The sequence below is a fragment of the Pyxicephalus adspersus genome, chromosome 3 (assembly GCF_032062135.1).
Source record: "Pyxicephalus adspersus chromosome 3, UCB_Pads_2.0, whole genome shotgun sequence".
Classification (NCBI taxonomy): Eukaryota; Metazoa; Chordata; class Amphibia; order Anura; family Pyxicephalidae; genus Pyxicephalus; species Pyxicephalus adspersus.
Window position 1 is genome coordinate 76,668,055 of NC_092860.1, and position 25,387 is coordinate 76,693,441.

Below are 25,387 nucleotides of genomic sequence, written 5' to 3' on the forward strand. Positions count from 1 at the left end.
TTACTGCCAGGGGGGTTAATTACCTTTCCCTTATACTGCAAAATTCTTCTTCTTACCCCGTGTGGTAACCAAAGGGGCTGCAAAAAATCTTCCCAGGAGTCAGGGGGCCGGATCCAAAGGCTCTGCCAGTCTCTATAACCAATGACCAATCAGAGGAAGGGGGCGTGTGCAAGGAAAACAGGAAATGATGTCTTACCGCTCTGACAAGCCACCACGGTCACCTTGCTTATATCCGGTGCTGGATATGGTTTCCATAATCTGCAGCCATACTGTACAACCCTGTGACTCTTTACCTTCCTGGCGGTCTGATTAGGACAGTAATTTCCTGCCAGGTTATGCCCCCCAGCACAGTGCCCTTTAGGGTACAAAACAATTTAGGGTCCATATACAGCAGGGCATCCTGTTGCAGTTTGTTGCACATGTTTTGGTATATTATTATGTACTGTAAAAAGGTTATATTACTGTTGTGTAGTGGTGTGAATTGGCTCTCAATGTAAATAGCTCACTTTAGGTGAAGTGTTGAAAGGGTGTTTATGAGTTAATTGCTTGGGTTCCCAGGTTCAAATCTTGGCCAGGGCACTATTTACATCAAGTTTGTAGGTTCTCCTTGTGACTGCGTGGGTTTCCTCCCATGTTCCAAATTACATGCAGTTAGGTTATAAATGGCTTTCCCCCAAAATTGATCTTGGACAGTATTAAAGACATATGACTATGGTAGGGACATTAGAATATGAACCCCTTAGAGGGACAGCTAGTCACATGGCTATGGACTTTGTACAGCGCTGCGTAATATGTTACGGCTATATAAATACTGTGTAATGTTTTTAATAATAATAATAATGTTTTTAATAATGTTTTTAAACACTAGCCAGCTATTATTTATTGTTGGGAACCTAAGACCTTACTCTACCACCCCAAGTCCCCTTGTACTTACAGGTATTGCAGAATCTTCTAGCTTACAAAATGCAAAATCTAACTTTACCTATACATTGCACATATGTCACAAAGTACATGTAAATTACTTTCAGCTTGTTTTTATGTGGCAATTTTTGGGTCCTTCTTTGCTTAATATTGTGTGTGCATATTTACTCTATCTCTATCTGCCAGCACCAATTGTGTATGTTAATATTTGGCAAGGTGAATTGTGCTTTTGGCACCATGACTTTCAAAACCCAGATATTGATACACTAAGCATTAATTTAGTTGATATACAATAATAATTACATGCATCTTGATGGCTGTATGAAGTGCAATTATCACTATCAGATATAATTTGTCAAATTTGTAATTTATGATCATGTTGCATTCATATTTCTGTCTAAAAAAATCATAGGCTGAGATTTGTGTCAAACTAGCAGTATCTATTATTTCAATAGCATTCTCATTTTTTACCCTAGTAAAATGTGCATTTAGTATAAAAAAATTAGACTCTTAGACATGGTCATATTTTTACTGTGTCAGACATACTAGTCTGCTTCTTTTGGGCTGGTCTGAAGTCCAAAGATATCATATCTATCAAGTTCGTGGAGGATGAAACTTATGTACCCACAGTACCTAGAACGTTAATGCTGTAGATGACTAATTCCAACATTTCATAGAGGCTAACCCATTTTATCCACAGATGGCTGGATGACTATCTAGGAATGATATGAATATGCTAATGATCTATGAAAGTGCTTACTGGTCAGATGCCTCTGTATAAAAAGATGGACTACAATAAGTCCTGGTATTTAAAGCCAATAGGATGTGGGTTGAGTGGGTGCTGGAACCCCCACTGCTGTTACAAAGACCTAGAAATTGTTCAATTCTAGGGCAGGTGATAAACTAAAGGTATTCTTTACATGCCTAGCAGTTCCCTACAATTGAATAAAGGAGGCCAAAAACAATTTTCATTAGCGAACTATGTCTACCAATAGCTTCACACATGATAATGATTAGCCATCTTGCAATTGTTGTAAAATCCCAACCTAAGTTAAAATTCTGCAAAATCATAATTCTTAGCATTGTGAAACCTGCACTTATTAATTAAGTTCCTAAAGCTAATATAGTTCTGTAGATGACTGCAGTGTTCTTCAGTTGAGGTTTATTTGGTTTATGTCCTGACAATTTTGGCTTTGGTGGCATTTTTATATATTGAAATCTATCTATCTATCTATCTATATATAAATATATATATATATATATAAATCTATCTATATATATATATATATAAATATATATATAGATTTAGATATATATATATATATATATATATATATATATATTACATATATATACAACATTTTAAGGTTTAGGTAAGATAATCCTGCTCAGACTTTTTAAAGTTTCCAAAAACTACGAAGTCCACAACATACAAGCTACTCATTGTACTCATAGTATGTTCATAGTAAGCAAATTATTAGAACATCTTGATGCTACGCGTGCTTTCCTTTTCATCCAACAGCACATCTGATGATTGGCTGTTCTCCAAAATGATCGCTAGGCATTACAAAAAGACATTTCGTACTTGTTTTGTGTACCAGAGCTTTAGAATATTACTGTAGGGGTTGAGGGTAGCATTGCATTTATAATATGTGATTACTCCCTATGGAAGAAATAGAAAAAGAAAAGGAAAGTGAATGAACATGAGAGGGGCACATTCATTTTGAAGAAGCTTTGTCTGCTTTTGCCCCCTGATCACATATACTGTAATGGTGGTCAAGTTTGGGGTCTCTTTAGGGGTATTGTTCTTTTTCTGTCCTAAACAATGGCAGTTCTTTTTTTCTGAATGGATGATGATTTCTGCACTCAATAAATGCATGAGATTTTTTTTTTTTATGGAAGGAGCTGTGCAGTGAAAGGATTAGATATCTTTTGTCCTGGAGAAAGGATTGATAGAGATCGCCATGTAATTACTAAATGGTATCTCCCACACACCCAAATTCTGGAATCATTAAAGCCATGGTTCTAATGAAGAAAGGGACAGAATATATCTTAACTGTACATAGAAGAGTCATACAGACAGTGTATGAAATCATCCAGCACTTTTAAAAGGACCTCTCTAAAAGTAAAACTACAGTTGGTTAGAAAAGGGAAAAATAAAGATTTTTGTATGTTCCCCCCTAAAGCATGATCACCTTTGCTTTGTTTCTGTTCTTGATTCCATTCTTGAGATATTCCCACCTTGCTCATATAGACTTAGATCACGTCAACAAGAAATTAGCCAAATAAGAATGGGACTCCACATGGACAGAGATAAGATATGTAGCTATTTATGCATTAGAGAAGAACCAACAAATACCTTTACTATGCCTACTGTTAGGTCTTATGCCCACTTCCTGCCGTACACCAGATTTTCTCTACCTTTTTAACAGGGGGAACCCTCAAAATAACTTTCAGGTCTTCAGGAAACCCCTGCTATATCCACAACTCACAGTATATTAGCATAGAGTCAGTGAAAATAATGCCCTGTACAGTGCGGGCCAATGGGACAATTGTCACCCCTACAGCCTAAAAGACCATTGAACATTTAAACTGACCTGAGAGGCACAAATTGCTTATTGCTCAATGAACCCCCTGGCAAGTTTTGGAGGAACCCTAGGATTCCACTGAGCCCTGGTTGGGAAAGACTGCTGTAGACTGTCATCAAGTGGGAATATTTTAGGAACAGGACTTTATGTCATCAAAATAGGTAACATATATTATCTTATATTAAAAAAAAACATCTGGATATCAGATACACTATAAATACATGGACAATACTATATTATAATAATATATTATTATATAATAAATATTTTTTCAATAATCAGAAAACACTGTATTTATAATAAAAATATATATTTTTAAATCATTTATTTTTGTTGAACTTTTTTTATAACTATTTGGAAATGTGTTCATTAGAAGATATATTTGACACCCAGCTTTATTTAACCAACATTCCATTCCTTTTATATTCTGCATTATGTGTATTACAGATTATCAATAAACTGTAGATTTCAGATCACTGTGTCCTTTATTCAGTTTCATCTTATCTGTGTTGGGATGCATTGTCAATAAATTGTATCATTTCTGTTGCTGATTAAATATCTGCAAGGCTTCATTTCATGTTCTGAAGCATCTCACACTAAATTTATGTCACATCCCTGCTCCACTGTGGACGGGAGCCATCTCTGAACGGATGTGCATTTAATCTGGCAGCAAGCGAATGACTGGCATTCAATAGAACTGCCAGGATTTTGGCATATCATTAATAGGACAACCTGCTACAATGAAAGCCTTCCACACCTACCAGATGTGCGGCTGGAAACATTGCCAACATTTCACACATTGTTGTGATGCAATGCACTATAACCCAGCACTGGCCTGTGCCATCACTTTGAATATCATTTTTCAATAGCAGTTGATTATTTTTTTTTTACTTCCAAGGGTTTTTTCTTTGTTCTTGATTTAGGAAACGTAAACACCTAAACAAAATTACATTAAAGTATATGAATTCTGATTCCTATTTGTCAGTAAAAGTGCTGGATAGTTAATAGTGTTTTCAAAACATTCATTTATATCACATCTTTTAATTAAACACCATTGTTTCAATTTCAAAGCAAACAGCGTTCACACGTCTTCGCCAGCTAATTGATGCTTGCTGGTCCATACATGCCAGTACATACATGTGCATTGTCAGAAGTGAACACAGCTGTGGATAAAATGATGATCCTGGGTATGTAGTTGTCTATGGGTGATAAATGGATAAATACTAATGAAGACGCTAAGAGGTATAAAAGAGAACACATTCCATTATCTAACCTCCCTTTCTCTAAAACATTCACAACTTCATTTCATGACCATATTACCCCAATGCAGCAGATGAAGCCATCTTACCCACTGATAGATTACTTTAATCAGTACCAATACCCTTTTTCCTCTACCAATCCTGCTATGCTCCTAGAAATCCACTATCTATACCAGGGGTGTCAAACTCTGGCCCACGGGACAAATCTGGCCCGCAACGTCCTTTGTTTTGGCCCCCAAAAGAATCCTAAATATGAATTGCAGCTGGCCCGCTGTTGCATTGAAATAGCGTCGCTACTACAATTTCAGGCATCACTCGTATCTATAGACCAGTGTGGCCCGCATAGGCATGGACTGTTTTATAGACGCAAGTAATGCCGGGAATTGTAGTAGCGGTGCTATTTTAGCTTTAAGTTTGGCCCACGACTTTGTCTAAGTTTTAAATTTTGGCCCACTGTGTATTTGAATTTGACACCCCTGATCTCTACTGTTCATTACAGTATTGTGGATTAAAAATTATAATGTGATACTGTACTGCATATTTTTGTGGTTCTTTTTTTAAAAAGATTAGGTTGCACAAACAATGCTTTTTCAGTTTAAAATAAATAAATATAGATCTTGTGCATTTTAGTTTAAAATAACATTAAAATAATTTTAAAATATTTGGTATGTTTCTGTTTGTAAAGTATTAGGTAACTTAGAGCATAGTAATGATAAACTGTTCATAGGGTGATACAGATTTTTTTCAAAACAGAAGCCATAATTTCAAGGGGCTCATTAAAGCTGGAGAAAAAAATATTAGTAGTGGGAAGCTATTAGAAGAAACAGTGAAATATTTCCAAGGGAACTATGATAGTAATGCTACTAATAATTACAGTAAAGGTTAGGAAAAAAGCCTTCATTTTCTATCATGTCATTGGGTATGTTAAAATGGTTTATGATATTTAGGGTACAGTCTAAAAAGAGTAGCCACTATTTCGTCTAATATATGTAAAATACAGGCTAACTTTAATAAGTACAGAGATATATTAGATTAGGCTGCAATAGTGAGTTGTATAAAAGCAAGAAATAAGTAATCTTTTTCATTTTTTAACTGAAAGGTAATGTGTTTTTCATTTTTTTTGTCTGCATTATTTCTTAAAGTAACTTATCAGCACTGCACTCCCGAAAAATGTGTATTCATGATTATTGGTTCATTGTGGTATTTTGATGCAATGTTAATTTTTGTTAGGTAAACTGATGTATTGATGTGAATGGACCCCAAATATTTATATCAGTTACCAAGAGCACTTGCATATGGGTCTTGCTAGGAACTTGGTGATACAAGAAAAAAAATAATATGGTAGCTATCATATAGCTAATCAAGATGGATGAAATTGAGAGACAACTAAGAAATAGTAAACCTAGTCTTCTGGTTTTGTATTTTTTAGCTTCAGAGGTTGTCTTGACAGGAGGGAGCATAGAATGACATTTCCAAATGTGCTACCAGAGGGCCCTGAATTCCATTCCTATGTATGTCTGGTATAAGTAATGTCCTGTATGACAGTATTCTGCCCAGGTGATTGGTCACCTATACACTAAATTAGGCAAAATGAAGGGACAGAAGAAATGCCTTGTTTGTCCTAATTCAAATAGGTATTTCTCCAAACTGCAGTTTTATACCAACCTGGCAATCAAGTGAACAGAAGCTATAGAAGAACAGTGCACTGCTACCAACACTGCTTCCTGTTAGCAGAGCTTGTTACTATGCCCAATATTGGGCAAAATACTGACAAAGAAGTTGAAGGATTGGTGCAGTGGTGCATCTGACTCCCCTAAAAGTATCAATTGTATGGATGAGTTTGTCACTGGTGTGATGGTTTGTCACTACTATGGGTTTGCAATGAATCCTAGGTCTTAGAAAGTTTGCAAATAATTGTAAAGTTTTGGTCAAAAATTTTTGCAGGGTTACCTCTGTGAATAAAGACCAATCTATGTTGCAGTGAAAAGCTTTTGCCTTGTTCTATCATGCTTCCCATACATTTTGTTTGACATTAGCTTTCTTATTAGCCCTGCAAGCTTTCTTGAATCGCAAGATAAGATTGGTCCTCCCTATTCTTAAACAAACTAAAGCCAGGAAACTCTACCTTAATATCAAAGAGTATAAACATTCTTTTAATAAACAAAAAACTTGTGAATGTGAAATTATATTATTCTTTACTGTTACATTAAAGAAACCTGTGCTGAAAGAAATAGGGATGCTGCCATAACAAATCTGTCTTTATGAAAGTGCATATGTTAGAGTCATTGGGCCTGATTTATTAAAGCTTTCTAAGACTGGAGAGGATAAACTTTATTCAATGAATGATCCAGCAAACCTAGAACGGACCTGGTCTAGGATAGAAAACATTTACTAACAAAAAGCATATCTATTCCAGGTTTGCTGGATCACCCAGGTTTACTGATAAAAGTGTATCCTCTCCAGCCTTGGAGAACTTTAATGAATCAGGCCCATTGACCCTGAGCCACTGTGTAGTCAGTGAAGTCAGTTTCTAAAGCCATTAAAGCAGTATGACTGCCAAACAACGAGCATTTTTAGAAGATCAGAAGTAGAAGTTTACAGCTTTTTCTAAGGTAATGTTTTAAATAATTAGTTAATTTATTTGAGCAAAGCCTTAGTGGATACAATGGAAATAACACACATGTACAAGCAATTAACAACATTTTTGCACTTAATAATTTGAATGTCCGCTGTAGCCCAGGTAATAACTAAGGTGCAAGGATTTTCATACAGAACATGTTCACATGTATTTGTGTTCAACACCATTTGCTAATGCATACAGATCACAGATTCATCAGAAAGCTACCTGTCGGTGATGACTAGTGTTTAGGTGCAAAGCTTCCTGTAATAAATACAAATCACTGCTATTTTTTGTTCCTTGGCAGAATGACTGGTCTCTGCCTATATGCATGCCTCTCTGCCTATGCAATGTGCAGCACATGGATGATGTTGTACTTTTTACAAATAGTGTATTCAAATACATTAGTTGCAAACAAAGTGTATCCTCTATAGCTGTTGAGAAATTTATATAAAAGTAAATTTACATTTTTGTGCCTGATCAGCTTTAATGGTGTATAAACACAAATACATTTTTAGGTATGAGCACATGCCTTTTACATGGGCTGTAACGTGCAGCACAGAAAATGCTCCAGTAATAGTATTAGCATGGCTGAGAGCAAACATCTTTATAAGCTTATTTAGAGTCTGACATCAATATTTTGTGTAATTAAACGGCACACAATATCATACTGTAATGTGAGCTTTTATAGCCAATGCTAGCAAGAATGCAGAAAGAAAATGCAGAGATAACAGCAGTCCTAATGACTATAATTGCCCTGATCCTACCATGCATTTTCATGTAGTTTCACAAGCACTTAAATCCTCCGAAAAAAAATGTGGCAGGACCTTATCTTAATATAACTTTTTTACTAAAGCATTTGCAGAATCATCATGCCAAATTGTATCTACTTATTGTGCCTACGTATTGTACTATGTGCCTGTTATGTTTAAAGATTTGCATACACAGACTATAGTGTATATACTGGCAATATACTAAAATGTGTTTTAATTTTTTTTTTTTTAGAAACACTCTAGGGCTTAAATGTATGCCAGCTATGACCTGCCAAAAATAATGTTATTAATTATAAGGTACCTAGTAACTAATTTAACTATTTGACTTTTGTTTGACTGCTCATAGGCACCAAAACTGTATAAAGTGCTAAATAATTTGAATAAAAACAGTTAAAAAAGTGAAAGTTAAAAATAAAAAATTATGGTTGCCATCTTTTAAAAGTGTACCTGAACTAAGGAACACAAATGAAAACTTATAGCTGAGCTCCCCTTTAAAAAGACAATTTGACACATCGGCTTTGTTTGCACTTTAAACCGCTGGAAAATGTCTATGCCACAGTTCCTGGGGTTTTTACAACGATTATGTTTTCAAGCATTTATAAACACGGTAAAACACTGGAAAACGTCCCTATTAAAATCAATGGACGCGTTTACCCGCGTTTACCCGCGTTTACCCACGTTAACTCGTGCATGTTTTAATTTCTAAAATGTTGCAAGGAACGTTATCTATAATGCTTAAAAACGTGCCTCAAAGAAATGCCCTGATGTAGATTAGCTATTGGAATGTATAGGAATTTCAAACATGGGCTTTTAAAGCCTCAGGGTAAATGCTGGGAAAAACGTCCATGTAGACTAAGCCCTAGGAAGATATTGTGCTGTGGTTTTGTGTCACATCTGCATTAGGTAATAATGGGCAGCTCTCACTACTGTATGAAAGTTCTCATTGGTTGTTAGAGGTGCTTCAAGCCGTAGGTGACCAAAAAGAAATAAAATTGCTTACCAGCGGTAACAGAATGTACACAGTAGACAGCAGCTACTCACTGTGTACATTTTAAATCCCCCAAATATAGTTTACCTTGCCAATTTTAATTCAGTTTTCCAGCCACACTAATAACGACTGTTCACCTTGTTGACTGAGCTCAGACAGTACTGCTGACACATTATATTAGAAAGTCACAAAAAGTTTAAGCAAACAGTTTTATCTAAAAAATAACCCTTTAGACAGGGATTGCATGTGTGTTTTACCAGACTTCATAGTAACTCTAGTAACATGTGTTGGTGCACAGTGAATTCCAGGGTAGTAGTGTTGAGCGAGGTTATGCATACATTGGCATACATGTGAATTGTTTTTAGTTTTACAAACTTAAAATAAAATTGACAGGCCTGCATGAAAGCTTGCAGTCATACAAAAACATGCCCTAGAAGTATATTAATAATAAATGGTTGTTCTCTATACAAAGCTATGGTTACTATGAATTTGATTAACTTTACAATGGAAAGTCGATGTCCCTTTAGGCTCCCATGGGTCAAGCTCAGTAACCTTTATCTGGGAAGGTCCTGCTAAAAGGATATTGTAGAACAGCACTTCGCATCTTCCATCTTTACTCTCCTGCCCTCCATCGGATATCTATGAAAATGTACTGCCTTTTCCAAATGTTTGCTACATTACAAAACATCCTACCCAGACCCATATCCTGGAGCAGTAATGACAACTTATTTAAATAGTTTAGGCCACAAAAATAAATATGCATTACATGCAGAAATTATATGCAGCAATCTGTAGCTAACAGGTTAGCAAAATAAATTTAGCTATTTAAGTTTGTATAGTTGGTATATTACAATATAGCTGGTATATGCTATGGTATAGTATAATATAAATCATTACTGTCCATTACAATTTTAAATTACCACTCCACCACAACAGTAGCAGTTTCTAATTTTTTTACTATACGTCATACCACTTAAAATGTATTTTGCAGCTTAGCTGTGAAATATATATATATATATATAAATATATATACATTATGTATCACTGTACATTTATACAAGTTTATTTGTGTATTTCACTGGAGTAGAGAGTCTGATTATTCTGTAGTTGGGCCATTAAGCTTAAAAATAAATAAATAAATAAATAATTATATATATATATATATATATATATATATATATATATATATATATATATATATATGTGTGTGTGTATATTGTATGATGTGTTAATATAGTATAAGTAAAATTCTGTAGTTGGGCCCTTACTAATCTTCTGCGTATCTTTAATTCTTGTCATTCTGACTAAACCGCCTGGCATATATTCTAGGCGTGTGCTGTCTGTAATGACTGTTCCCTAATTAGACAATGGTTGATCAGTAATCAGGTAAAATCTCTTGCTGGTCTCATTTGTGCCGTGCAGCCCCTGGGGGCTCTTCCCCTCTGTCTCCACTGTGTGGCTACATAGAGGTAAGAAAGTGGTGATTTCACTTTGATGTGGCTATTAGAATGGTAATTAGCTGGGATTCTATATAGGGATGCAGTCATTGTCCTGGCTACTGAATGCAAATGCTATGTGTTATGAGCAAATGGATTAGTCTCTTGTTACCTTATTGTCTAGCAAGTAATATGTATTGCAGGTAAACATAGTATGTCCACTGGCATAGTTATTTTATTACACAAAATTTCCACTTTTTAAGGCAAACTATAACCACTTATTTTTTAGATTTTTTTTATAGCATCTGAAAATACAAATCTTGATCAAATAAAACAATAAATAGTTTATAGATTTATTTTTGTAATTTCTTGAGCAGGAATATTGATGATTTGTTTGCAGTTACATTCACTAGAGTAAAATAGGATTATGGAAAAAAACAAGACTTGCTGTGCTGTTAGAGAAATGAGTATAGTTGTGGGGACTTCCAAGAAGACATGGGTTAACACATGAATCATTGAGCACATAAAGCATATCCCCAGAGTATGCACAGCTCATTATTCCCCAAGTGGTGAAAAGTGGAAAAGCAATTTGTCTTGGTGCATTTTATAGTATTCTCCTCTACACCCTGATTAGTCTGTTTGATGAATGCTTGCAAGTGCTGTCACTGTGTGTTCTCTGTAAGGGGCACAAAACTCTGTGCTCTGGGGACACATAAAATGACACAATACTTTTCATAATGAGCTAACAAAATAATAATAGTAATAACAATGGTGATAATAATAATCACAGGATCATACTAAACTTTGCTAATCTCCTGATGAATTGATTTGTCTGTGCAGTTTAAGCATGTCTAATGTATTTAAACATTAGTCACATTAGCATAGAATTCATACTAGATAAAATATAAAGCAATATATACTAAATCCAAGAAAAACAACTAATAGTACAAGCATTTTATGTGTGAGAAATATATATAGTTATATATATTATTTATGTGTGTAATACTTTAAAATGTAAATACATTTAGTTTACTGTTGTGTTGTTTTAGCTAAGTCTATTTGCATTAGCAGGTTGTTGTATTGGTCTTCTGTATCCCCCACAGATGAGCAATATAAAATGTACAATGTACATGGGCGCCCTAGTCCTGTCTACAGTTTATGAATGGTCACACCACATGAGTACAGTGTACTCAACAGTGTAAAGATGGTGTGATTATTTTTCTGAAGGAAGCAGAGAAGATAAATGTATGTGATTAGCATTTAATACCAGTGTTATTCCATTGTTTACTCTCCAGAGCAGTTGTATCTCCCCCTCTCCCCGTGCTGTTTGCCAATTCCATATGCCATAAAGTGCTTGTAATTGCGCCGGAGCCTGAATGCCATTGTGACGTATTCATCTGCCATCCGCTCCATGGAGAAGCAGAATAGGCTCATTGTGGGACAAGTGTACGGAGTAATTGATGCCAAATCACTATCAATGGCAAAAGAGAACTCTCAGGCAGTCAGGTTAGAAACAAGTGCGCTTTGACAAAGGAGTTCATTTATCAGAAACAAAACAAAGCACATTAGGGAGAAGAAAAGTAGTTAAAAGGAGCAAACATACCAAAAGGCTACAAAAGCTATCCCTTCTGCCAAGGCCCCTGGATACCTTTGGTTAAATGCTTGCATAGTTTTTATCAACATCCTAGATCATAATTGTGTCAATTCTGCAGAGTATTGCACATGGCCAGTGTAACAACCCACTATTAGCAAAGTATAATTCTTTTAACAGCCAACATTTTGTATGCAAAAAAACAATAAACAAAAAAAAAATATGAACTTGACACATGGCTTTAGGATTTGGAACCAGACTAAAGGCATTTCCTGTACTGGTGTACATGTAGAGGATAGATTTTTGTTACTTTATCATAAACAATTTCTGAATTATTGGCTTGTAATGTTAGGTCACCTTTGGCACTAGAGAAGTCAGTGGGATCACAACCCAACATACTGGACCAGCAAAGCTGAGTGTTTTACATGAAGTTCATATTGAGACTTTAATTTTAGGAATCCTGTAGGCTATATCACTACATTACTTTTTTTGAAAAACATAGTGTTATAGAGCACAAAACAATATAACTAATTTTGCAGACAGTAAATAGATGTTTTGGAGATTGTATAGTTTTTGTTCTGCCTTCACTTTAACAACTATGAGAACAGCAATGATGTACTGTAGCCCATTTCAAACCAAAGTATCCCAACTCTCTTAACCATCAAAAAAGTAGAGGTAGTAGAAACAGAAAAGAAATATTAGTAATGGTGGTAGTAGCTGCTTTTGCAGCAGTAAAAAAAACTAGTATTGTTAGCAATAGTAGTAGTGGTAGTAGTAAAAGTAGCAGCAACAGCAGAGGAGTAGTAAAAGCCGTGGTAGCTGAAGCAGTAGTAGTAGCAGCAATACCAGAAGAGTAGTGATAGTAGTAGCAATACTGTGGAAGTAGTAGCATTACCAATAACAAAGCAGTAGTAGAAGTGGTAGTTGTTGAAGTAGTACCTGCAGCAGTATTAGTAGTAGAGGTAGTAGATGAAGTGGCAGCAAAGGCAGAAGCGTAGTAGTAGCAAAACTGATAGTTGTAGAAGCTGTAGAAGTAGTAGCAGTAGTAACAGAGTAGTAGCAATAGTGCTAGTAGTAGCAATAGTAGAAATAGGAGCATAAGCAATAACAAAGGAGTAGCAGAAGTGGTAGTTGTAGAAGTAGTAGCATCATCACTAACAAAGTAGTTGTAGAATCTGTATTTCTAGGAAGTAGTAGCATCAGCAGCAATAACAAAGTAGTCGTAGAAGTGTTAGATAGTGTAGTACCAGAGTACTTTGAGATCAGCAGCAGTAGCAGAGTACTCATAGCATCAACAGTAGTAACAGAGTACTAAGAGTATCAACAGTAGTAGCAGAGTAGGAGAAGCAGCAACATTTGTAACAGAGTACTACAAGGGTGTAGTCGTAGAAGCAGCTACAGCATGGTAGTAGTACTAGTAAAGTGAGCCAGCAGTATCAAGCAGCAGTTACAGCAGAATAGTAGTAGTAGTGACAGTAGCTGAATAGTAGTAGTAGCAACAGCAAAGTATGCATGGTATTACTAGTAAAACTACTGAAAAATAATATTAATAGGTATTATTATTCACAGCATAAGGAAAGTTACATAGAACACAATTTAATAAGAGAATTCCTTATCAAGCAGGACAATTGGTAATATGCCTTCATTGGTAGGAAAGTGTCAAATGTCAGTTTAAACAGCCCGCTATCCACTAAATCCCCTCACCACTATTAATCAAAATGAATAGCTTACAAAATATGTCCCTCTGTCATATCAACCTCTTAATCCTGATAGTAATTCGCAAAAGCTGCATTAAACGATGCTTCTAATAATCCCAACCTGATGCAGATCTCATTCGTGTTTTCTCCTCTTTGCAGCATCATTTTGGGATTGCTGATCTTGTATAAGCAGCCAGACAGCCGCATTACCCTGATAAGGCTGTATTCATAGAAGCCTTTTCTGTAATGGAATAACTCAGGCATTCATGTAAAAATGAACCAGAGAAAGTGTATGCTCGTTTACACAGCGAAGTGTAATGCTGATACACAACTCAAATGCTTACAAGTCAAGTGACCTAATTCTGGCAGCCAGGCATTATTCACTGCAAAGTCTGGGTGTCCACTGCAAAGGTGACAACACTAGCAATGACACTGAGATGGCCTTTGCCAGCACAAGCCTTTAACGCCCCCCCACCCACACCCCTTCCCTGTTCACAGGCACTAATCAATAAATTCGTTGTTCCAGCAGGACACTAGTGCTTGGCAACATACGCCTTCTGTCCCCCACCCAACCATCAAGAGCCCCTCTTATGTCTTCTGCACACAATGGGGGAGCATAAAAACACAATACATGGTCAAAATAATGAATGGGTCTAGCAAGCACAAACGGCATTTTTTGCAGCTTTTGGCAATTATTAGCAGGATTTACATTCATGGCTCCAGCAGGACAATAATATGTCAATGGGATGTGTAAAATCTGCTTGTGGTTTCATGAGCAGGACCAATGAGAAATGTTTCATAGAAAGTTTAAGTTAAACTAAATACACTTAATGTGGTCTAATCCTTCTTTTATAGGCCTTCATTCTAATTGTAGACTGTAGAGATTAAAGTAATAAGTGGAAAGATAGGCATCTGTAAATCTTTTAACTTGAACACACTGTAAATGCTCAATAGCTCAGAATCATTTGTGATTAGCCCCTTGTCATTATTATTTAATTTAATTTATTCCAATTTAAAACTAATGAAAGTTTTCTTTTCATCTTCTTTAAATCCCTTTGTGTGTATGAGGATGCGTGCTATATTGCCCTTTTTTTAGAATGCCCATTCTTTCTTTTTGTTTAGCAATTGTTACAGCCATATAAAGCAGCCTTTCACCCTCTATAGATGCACATATACAAGGACCACTAAAGGATCCCAGTGCTATTCACTGATCTCCCATTTGTTCTGAAGTCCTAACAGGGGTGACCTTTTCTATGCGGTTTTCTGCCTTCCTACTTGGGTAGTGTATGTGGTGGAAGCAGATGGCTACTGATTGGGTGAGCTTTGTCCTTCCAATGCTGAATACTTTCTAGAAAAGACTTTATCATGCTTCATTGGGCAGAGGAACAAGGGATGAGATTTATGACTACAGAAAATAAATCTACTTTTCCCCCTTTTCTTCTCTCCTTTAAGTGGTTCAGTGCTCAGTATGATTTCCTGGCTAGTTCTTCATTTGGTGTTTTCACTGTATTTGCTGCAGATCTGAATTGTAAGCAATCGATGTACAATAATAAAAAAGCTATCTTTTCAGTGTATGGGTGTGGGTTAATACTTTAGCAGCTGATAGGACAGTGCATATATATTGTATATATATTGCTTGTAAGGGTTTTTCTGTAAACTGAATATATGCCCAGCAAATGAATGTGAAGTGTATATTTTATTATTAAGTAAGTTAAATAATTCATGGCAGCCCCAAAAAAAGTTTAAAAAGTATGCAGAGAAATAAAGTAAAAAGTTGCAAGAAAAGCATAGATAGGTCCTCCGATAATACCCTATAATTTTTTTAATTTAATAAAGCCCATGACAAGGGCAGATCTGCATAGATAAGGAACGTCTTGGGACAGGACGGGGTTATACTTGAGCTTCCGTACTTTGGTCTTTGGGTTCTAGAACGCATTATTCTGCCAAAAAACATGGGGCACGATGTTATCGGTTGCTTCAGTAAAAAAAATCTTTTTTCTCCTTAGGTAGTTTCCAGAGCCAACCATTGGTTGGGTAAACTGGTAAAAAAGCTTTAGTATTACATTTTTGGTTTAAATACCAACACGTCATCTCAGGAGTCAGGACTTTGTATCATGTTGATGAGCCTCACCCACTTTCCCTGTTCATTTTGTTGCAGTGCTTTGGAGGACATTTTATAGATTAGATATAAATGGCCAATTAGTTTAAATATTTATCAGTTATTTAGCTGAGCCTGCTATGTTTAAGTAAGATCAAATAATAAAATATTAATATATTATTACTTTACCTGGATTTATTAATTTGGGAGCTGTGGCCTTTACAGCCTTTAAATAAGATATTTGTGTCTAAATGTTTATTTATGGTATAATATTTTCCTATATGCGTGGTATCTCCATGTTATTTACTACACTTATAGCTCCAGCCTACAGAAGTCAATATACTAAGAATTGTAATTTGCTGTGGAGAGTATGTTGCAGCATATGAACATATACTATGCATGCCATGCATGTGATTTTCTATGTTTTTGGCACTATCTGATCACTCTTACGGATTTTATGCGCTCATCGCTTAGAGGAACAAAGCCAAAGGACATGCATAATGATATTATTAAGGATGGCTCTAAAATAGCACTAATTGGTAAATAAAAAACTATAGTCAACCCTGTGCTGGGGCAATATAGTTCATATTAGCAGATATGGCCAGCAAATATACATGCTTTTTATAGGCAGGCAAATAAGGTTTCTAATGAAAGAATGCCAAAAAAAAAATTACATTGCCCCCTTGCCCCCAACATATGTAGACTATAATACCCATTTCGTCTGGAGAGACCAAAAATGACTCATTGTAACCCAGAATGTGGGTAGACCAGTGGTGGCTGTGATGGCATTGGTAAAAGGGACAGCAAAGCCACCATTTAGAGATCATCAAAAATACAGCTTTCAGGAGAGACTATCAATCATCACAACTAAAACCGACCTGATGGATTGAATATTGAATAACTAGACTGTTATAAGCAAAATTGTCCAAGGCCAATGGACCAATTATGCAAAAACAATTGATTTTGGTGAAAAAGTAAAAATATGGTAAAATACATAGTAGTCAGTAGGGGGATTTTAAGTGTTTTTAGTGATGCATTGGGCTTGATATTGCTTTTACAATTAGTAATGCTTCTTGAAACTATTCTGATCCTAACATTGTATCAAAAAGGGTATCACTACAAAGCAAGGGGTGGTGGAGGAGGAGACCAAGTTATATAAGTTATATAAATAAAGCTCTCATTGAACCTGGGTGATCCAAAAAATCTAGAATGGATCTGGTCCAGGATTGAAAACATTTGCTAACAAATAGCAAATGATTTAAAGAAAACCATTCTAAGTTTCTGGATCACCTAGGTTTACCAATGAAAGTGTATCCTCTCCAGTCCTAAAGCTACATACACACGTTCAATTATTGTCTTTCGAAATGATCTTCCGCGATCTTCCAAAGGACTGCAATATGCATGAACAAGTGTTGTACATACAGCACTGTTCTGCTCTATGGAGAGGGGAGGGGGAGAACGACAGAGCAGCACCCTGCTGCGCGCTCCCCCCTTCGCTTGTGTTAGGATCGTTTGTTTAAGCGCAGCTTAAGCTACATACACACATCAAATGGTTCTCGCCCAATAATTGGCTCAGGGTCTCTATCGGACGGGAATCTGGCGTGTGTACAGTGCACGTCGTCCATCGTCTGAACGACTGTCCTGGCAGATCCACGGACGATGGACAACGAACGATCCTAATGGAAGTGAAGGGAGAGAGAGCGCAGCAGGGTGCCGCTTCATCGCTCTCCCCCTCCCCTCTCCATAGAGCAGAACGGTGCTGTATGTACAGCACTCGTTCATGCATCGTGCAGTCCTTTGTCGTTGGAAAGGATTGTGAAAGATCTTCTCTAATGACATGTGTGTATGCAATTGTGTATGTATGAACCAAGCAGGCCATTCCAATGTAAAATGTGCAACTTCGCCAGCACATGGTGTTAAATGGAAAGCGAAGTATTGTACATATTTAAATTAAAGCTGGTTTTGCACAAAACTGATTTCATTGTCTTAGCCATCAATGTATTATGGATTAATGTCACTTTTTTACAAGAGTTATCACCCTCTAACATTTATAAAACTTTGTTTGCAAAGTAATAATTAACAAGCAAACCTGACCAGCACTACTATTTACAAGGTTGGAAACATTGTCCCCCTACCACCATGTGCCCTAGGTCTAGCTGGATGCCTGGACTTTTCATGGTAGGTATCAGGATGGAGTTTGGTAGGAGTTAGCTAGAGAGCTATCAATACCTGGCATGGGCACAGACAGATGAAGTACAGAGTGTGTTTAATAAGCTTTAACAGAGTGTACATGTGATAAAGAGGTTCATAAGATCCATGGTCCATTAAAAGAACCTGGCACCTGCACAATGCTATCAGATATTGGCTTTGTCCTGTATAATAACAGAAGCCTGAGGGAAAAAGAGAATAATGGTTTAATTAATGAAATATAAAATAATATTTTTGTAGGTTACAGTAAACCTAACATTGGTTTCATATTAGCATTAGTGCCAATTAGTATACCATAATTATTTTATCCAGTTTTCATTAGTGTGTTCCTTGTCACTGACATCTTGCTTGAAGCTATATTAGATGGGAGATGGGCCCAAATGATCAGCACTATTGTGACCATTTCACATCTAATTCTATCATGATCTCTTCATCGGTCAGTGCCCTCAATAATGTTAATAGGCCCCAATAGTGACTGAAATACTTTGCTTACTTGAGTTCTATGATGTTGGCAAGCTACTCCATACTGAAAACAGGATGATAAAATAATTTTTTTACAGTTTATATATTATCTATTTTAAAAAACAGTGGTCACAATCAACACATTTTGCTTATACTCACAAATACTAAAACTAAAAAACATGTTGATATCCTACATATTTCTCCCAACAAACGATATCTTTAGTTTTGCACTAGTTTTGCTAATGCAAATGATTTACAAGCTAAGCATTGTGTTCTGGTGGTGCCACTTTTTGAAAGAATAACAGCACCATTTCCAAGCGTGAGGATCTGCTAAAACAGTTGTAGTTGTGATTGCACTGGGTTGTCCCTTACTGCTGTTTTGTGCTGGATGTTTCTGCATCCTCTTCTGGATCCTTACAGAACCCCACCACCGGCCAGCCAAGAAGTATCTTTTTAGGCAATGACATTGGCATGAATTAGGACAGAAGAAGGAACGGAAGGTCACAGGTCAATTGCTTTAGGAGGGTAAAAAAGCATTCTGATTTTTATAGGTCCACTGACCCCAAAGAAGTTCTGCCTTATGCATTGTATGTACAGAAGGACCTGTCCCATGGGATACCAGTTGCCTACAGGTACATCATCCCTTGTGAAGGGAAAGGCATAGTTTTGACCAAATAAACTCTTTCCCTGGTTTACTGTAGGAACACAAAGTTGTGCCTGGGCTCGCTCAACATCCATGTGGCCCTAGGCCCATAGGTAACCTTGTGGATGATCCAGCTCTGGCTATTTGCTGTTTCTAACTCATTTACATATCAAGTTTATACATTTAATTGATCAGGATTTTTTCCACATTTCACGGGCCATTTTCATTCATTCATAAACTTTTCCAATGAACAAGTGTCCTTTTTGCCTTGTATATCCATTATAAAAACTCAACAAAATGTTAAGCTTAAAAAAAAACTTGCTACACTGCCAACTACACAAAGGCAAGAATGTGTATTATAAGAATATATAGTAACTTACGGCAGAGATTTGACAACTAGACATAGGCAAGAAATCTTGCTTGCTGTAATTGGCTCAAAAATATCACAGAGCACTAGACAAAACTTCTGGGGTGTACTATCTAATCTCTACTTCACCTATGTGTTTTGTTTGAGCACCATGAATTTAGTAGACACTCTTACATTTACTTTGCAGCAGTTTTTAGTACTGTTCTTATGAGATTTTTTCCACATGCATATGAAAAAGTAGTGTGAGAGGGTGTGGAGGTGGGGCGGGTGAGTATTGGTTTGTCACAGATGACAAATTGCACTAAATATTGTAATGTTGCAAAAATCACTTTGTACAAAGTTACTTAAAAAAACACCACCTAAGCCATATGATCACTCCCACCAAATTTGATTGGATCACATAGCATAAAATGAGAAAATTGTACAAAAATGTGCAGTCATTGTATTAGTCAAAAACAAGAATAAAATGTACTGTATTTATTATTTTCATTTTTTCAAAGATTTTCATTGAATTACTACTTTAAATATGTATATTGTATACAGATATATGTGTGTACTAATAAAAAGAAAGGATGATAATCTTACTTTAACAGATAGAAATACAACATAGCAGTATTCAAGGTAAAGGTAGGAAAAGTAGGGTGGGCAGATTGCCTATAATAGGCAATCATATTCTGTCTCCACTTCTCAATCATATCTCTAGCTCTTAACCTAAACAATAATAATACCTGAATTCTAATTGGTGGGTGCTAAGAAAAACTCTAAATGCACTGCCTCAATGTTTTAGAATACCCCTTTAAAGGGTGTTTACAGGGTCTTCAGCTTTGACATGAAGCTTTTGAAAGCAAACAAAACCACTGCTAATGAGAAAGCAAGACTTATCTATTTACCTCTAATGTAGTGAATGTCGAGATTATTGATATGCTCGGTGACATTAGGAATTACACACGCCTCCATATGTTACATCTAAATTGGTTCTTCATGAAACAGTTTAACTACAACAATACAGTGATGACACGCTTCACTAATTGCAGCTGCTGACTTCTGTTCCTTAAGATACAGCACAGTGAAGGCAAAGCTCTGACTTTTCATGGCTTAAAGCGAACCTGTACAAAAATAAATATGTATATTTCTATTGCTGACCTACCCTCAAAAAGTCTAGTTGCCTGGCTGTCTCTGGATTTAAGACTCTTTAAGTCACTGACCTGGAACAAGCAAGCAGGACAGAAAGTCGGGGTGAATTAATAACATTTGATCTGCATGTCTATTATGGGTCACTGAAGACATCATATTAGCATGACAGTCAGGGAACTAGTATTTTCAATAAGAAGGAGGTCAGCAATGGCAGCCTGTATATATTCCTCAGTACTATAAATACTAAATCTATCACTATTGTTGTCCTAACCTGAAATAGCAATGTTTTATAATTCCTTGTTCTGTATCTTTTTGATTTATTTAATACAGCTAAAAAATGTGGATCACTGCAAATTCAAAACAAAATGTCTGGTGATCCAGCAAGTTCTTCCTACAGTCAGCTGACAAATTTGCAATTACTGCATTAAGGTTGTCACCTTTTACCATTTCTCTTCTTCTGATCCTCAGAACCCCCCTTGCCCCATTCATTTCTAAAAGGGAGAGGTGCTTCATAGTCCATGGCGGTGAAAATAGCAAGTCTGATAGCACTGTTTAGGATTAAAGTGCAGCTAAGGCAGAAATATGGGAAGTATATATATCACAGTGTAGACAACACTTTAGGATTTTACACACAGTTCATAACATGCCACATCCCTATAAGTCAATGTATAAACGATTAGGTGAGTGTTAATGGGACATTTAGGGCATTTTATCAAACCAATTTCTTGAATCTAATGTATATAAAATTCAAAGTTTATTAGAGCTTTCAATAAAACATATTCATAAAAACATTAAATAAATAGAAAGAAAGAAATTAAAGAAATATGGTAAATGGTCATTGTATGATTTATAATAAAATATTGTACTACATCCTTTTTTATTCTATTTTGTCCAATTATGTGCTTATAAAATTCGAAAAAAAAAAAGTTTACAAAGCTGAATACCCAAATTACCTTTGGTGACCTCATTTTCATAAAACGCTGGTTGTATGGCTGTAAACATTATCCTATGGCTTTAATGTTTTCTGAGATACTGACTATCCCTAAAGTTGCAGATTAGGAATTCTCACCTCAGTTGTATAGATCAGTGACAGTATGGAAGAATTAAAGCCAGGGGGAGTCTGGTAAATATCATTTTTAGAAGACAGCCAAGGCAGACTATTGTTTCCCTGTACATGTTTCCTTTAACGTCCTATTACATACCTTAAAGAGACCCTGTAACAAATTTAAAAATACAGATAACAGAAAAGAAAAGATAAGACAATACTTACAATACTAACATTTCAATAAATTTTTTTTTGTTCACTTGCAATGTGCTAGAAAACCTAAATGGACAGTTCCCTAGCACTGGCATGTCATAGCCTTCTCTTCTTCTAAATGTGTATTAATAATCTGGGTGCTGGCCAGGATACTCCCCTCCAGCCTTCACCTGCCTACATAATCTTTTATGCCTCAGCCATGGCAAGAGGAAGGGGGAACTCTATACAGCAGTCACCTTCCTCCAGAGGTTGCTGGGGTTTCCTAACTGACCTTCCATTGATTATTCTGGCATAGTTCTGGGATTGACACCACTTGGTAGAGCAACCTGCATAACTCCAATTATGTTTTTAGGAGTCTATAATGGTATACTAGCCAACCCTGTGGAAGGGCATTCTTTCTATTGGCCACCAATTATAAACGTTTTTTTGTCATTGACCCTTCAAAAATTTATTTTATTGGCTGTCCCTTGAGATCTCAAAATATATATCAAGGGTTCCTCAGAAGTTACATAATTTAAATATTGACATGTAGAATCATTAGATTAGGTTACAAGTGAAATAAAAAAATAATATTTAAAAACATAATCTAAAACCTTTGAAAACCGCTAAAATCGGACCATTACTGACATGAATGAAGGTTCATTTCAACCAATGGACAGCAAAAATGCAACTTTGGAAACTGATGCCAGCTTTGACCCCTGATTTTGACCTTTCTGTAGGGTAGTCTATTGGAATCCCCCCCTCACAATACATAGGTATAAACAACAGCAGGATTTCTGCCCTATTGTTGTCTGCATTGTGTGGGAGGCTGATGCCTCAACTTAAGTGAAAATTACGCTTTGAAATTCACACAGGGAACTCAGCGTCTTTACTAAAAGCTTTAACTTTTTATAAAGGCTTAGTTAAAGTCCAACAGTCCACCCCACTTTCTTTTGTCAGTACACTGGTGATCTACAAAGCTCTTTTGTTTACCTGTATATAGATATTCCAACATACTGTGTGTTACACTGAGCTTATTCAGCAAATTACTATAGCCTGGATCACTTACCTACCAATCACATATGTGAAAAGTTCTGTGAAATCGGGCTGTAGTGGATCACAATGTACTTAAAAAAACCTTTGAAAAAATTGCACAGTTGTTATATTTGTTAGACAGCATTATTGGTTCATCAACAAATTTTACTTGATTTCAAGAACTGCTGACTAGATCCACAAAAACTGATAGATATTTTACCCATCCTTTTCTGGATTTGTCATTTTTAGCCAACCTATTATTCATGGCATTCCTTATGCCACCATTACCAGGTTGAGGAAACATGGGGAGGCTGGAGAGAAGAAGGAAGAAGCAACCCCGGTACTATCACTGTATGATGTAGAGATTTACCATCACCCAAACCTGGAAATTAAAGGATTTGTGTATCTTTATTGTACCCCCCCCTCCCTACAGCCACATCAACAGGCCCACATTTGTTTTTTTTGCTGATGTTGAGTAATCTGCAGTGACAAAAAGCCATCTAGGTGTGATATCCTATATTTATAGAAGAAAGCAAATTATCCATTGTTCAAATAAGTAACACGTTGATGGTTTACATGACCTTAAGCCTAAACCATAGTATTTTCCCTCCTACAGCAAATTTACTAAATACTTAGCCAGGGATGGACAGTAGAAATAAAAGAAAGTTGTGGGGGATGGAGTATGTCAAAGTTATGCTACAGGTTCTACCTTACTCCTTACCAAAGAAGGGTGCACACCATGGCCTACATTTTATAAATTAACTGCACAAAAGGGGCCTCTGTATGTGATTATCAGCAACATATAACAGAACATAAATGCCAGTTTGAACTCTCTGTTATAAATTGTCCTCTAAGTGTTATGTGCTATTCATTAAAGTGGGCTATTTGGTATCTTTATAAATGTGTATAAATAAATTCCTGACATGAAGGAATGTATCTTACAAATAAGTCCTTAAAGCTAAAACCCTGCCTTACCTTCCGTCTTGCGCAGATGTAGAGGCAATTTACAAGACTGATGCTGGATCTACATCTACGTCTTCTAAAAATGTTCTTTTTTTAAGGTAGACCCACATGTGCCATTTCACAGATCTAAGTTTTGGTATATAGAAAAAACTCTTTTTACCTGTTTTTTTTAAAAAATAAATATGCCTAATATCTTATCAAGGCTCCTAAATATATTTGTACTTCATATCCAACATATTCTATGTATTCATGCATCTTTGTAACAAATATATAGATGTTATCAGAACACATGGATAGTGTACAGGCAGATATATTCTATATGAGGATTATTTGCATGGATAACCACTAGAAGGTTAAAAAATCCAATCTTAATTTATTTAAAGCTGATCCATCAGTGGGTATTAGTTCAGTGTTTGCAGGACAGTGGCATAGGTATGAAGCTGAACTTTTCATCTAATATCTCATTTTCCTTTATTTTATTTATTTCTATCTATCCTTCTTTACGCTCTCACTAATTCTTCTAAAGGTAGATATCCACAATAAATACAATAAAAAATACAAATATTATATTATATTATATATACAATGTCACAACTCAATTATATGCAACCATTCTTTAATAAAGTAACATTTTTCCAGTCTATTTTCAATGTACTTCCATTATCAAAAAAAAAAAATAGGTAATAAAAAACACTGAACAGTATGTGTGATTTTATTGTTTTGCTAATGTTCTGACATGTTAAACTTCCTACTAATTTAAAGTGTATTAATGATCTTAGTTATTTACTAATAAAGGTCTAAACTCTGTGCTTTTGCATAGTATAACAATGTTAAATTCTAGACAGTATTCACTTCGCTGCCTATATCCTATGCAGTTAATAATGTGGTTAAAATATTGTATTATATCTGGTCAGTGCACCCTCATCCTTTCTCCCTCTCTTGGTCTTTTTTTATCTTTTTCCATCTCTTCATGTTTTTCTATACCTTTCTTCTTCTCTTGAAGTTTCTCCTTCCCTCTTTTTCTACATCTATCTCTCTTTCTTCATCTTTTTCTCTCTATCTTGTCTGCTTTTTCATCTTTACCTTTTTATGTTTCTTTTAAATATTTTATTTTTTCTTGTTTCCTTTGCTTGCTTCTTTTCCATCTCACAGTTTCTTTTTCATATCTTTTTCCCATCTCTCTTGCACTCTCTCTCTTCTTTCCCTTCTACTCTTTTTCTATCTCTAATAGTCCTATTCCTACCATATCTCTTTCTTTATCTCTTTCTCTTTTTTTATTTTGCCCATTCCTTTTTTTACTCAGTGTCACTCTGCCCAATTGTCTTTTCTTGCTCATCTCCTCTCTCTTTCTTTCTCCCACATTCTGTCTC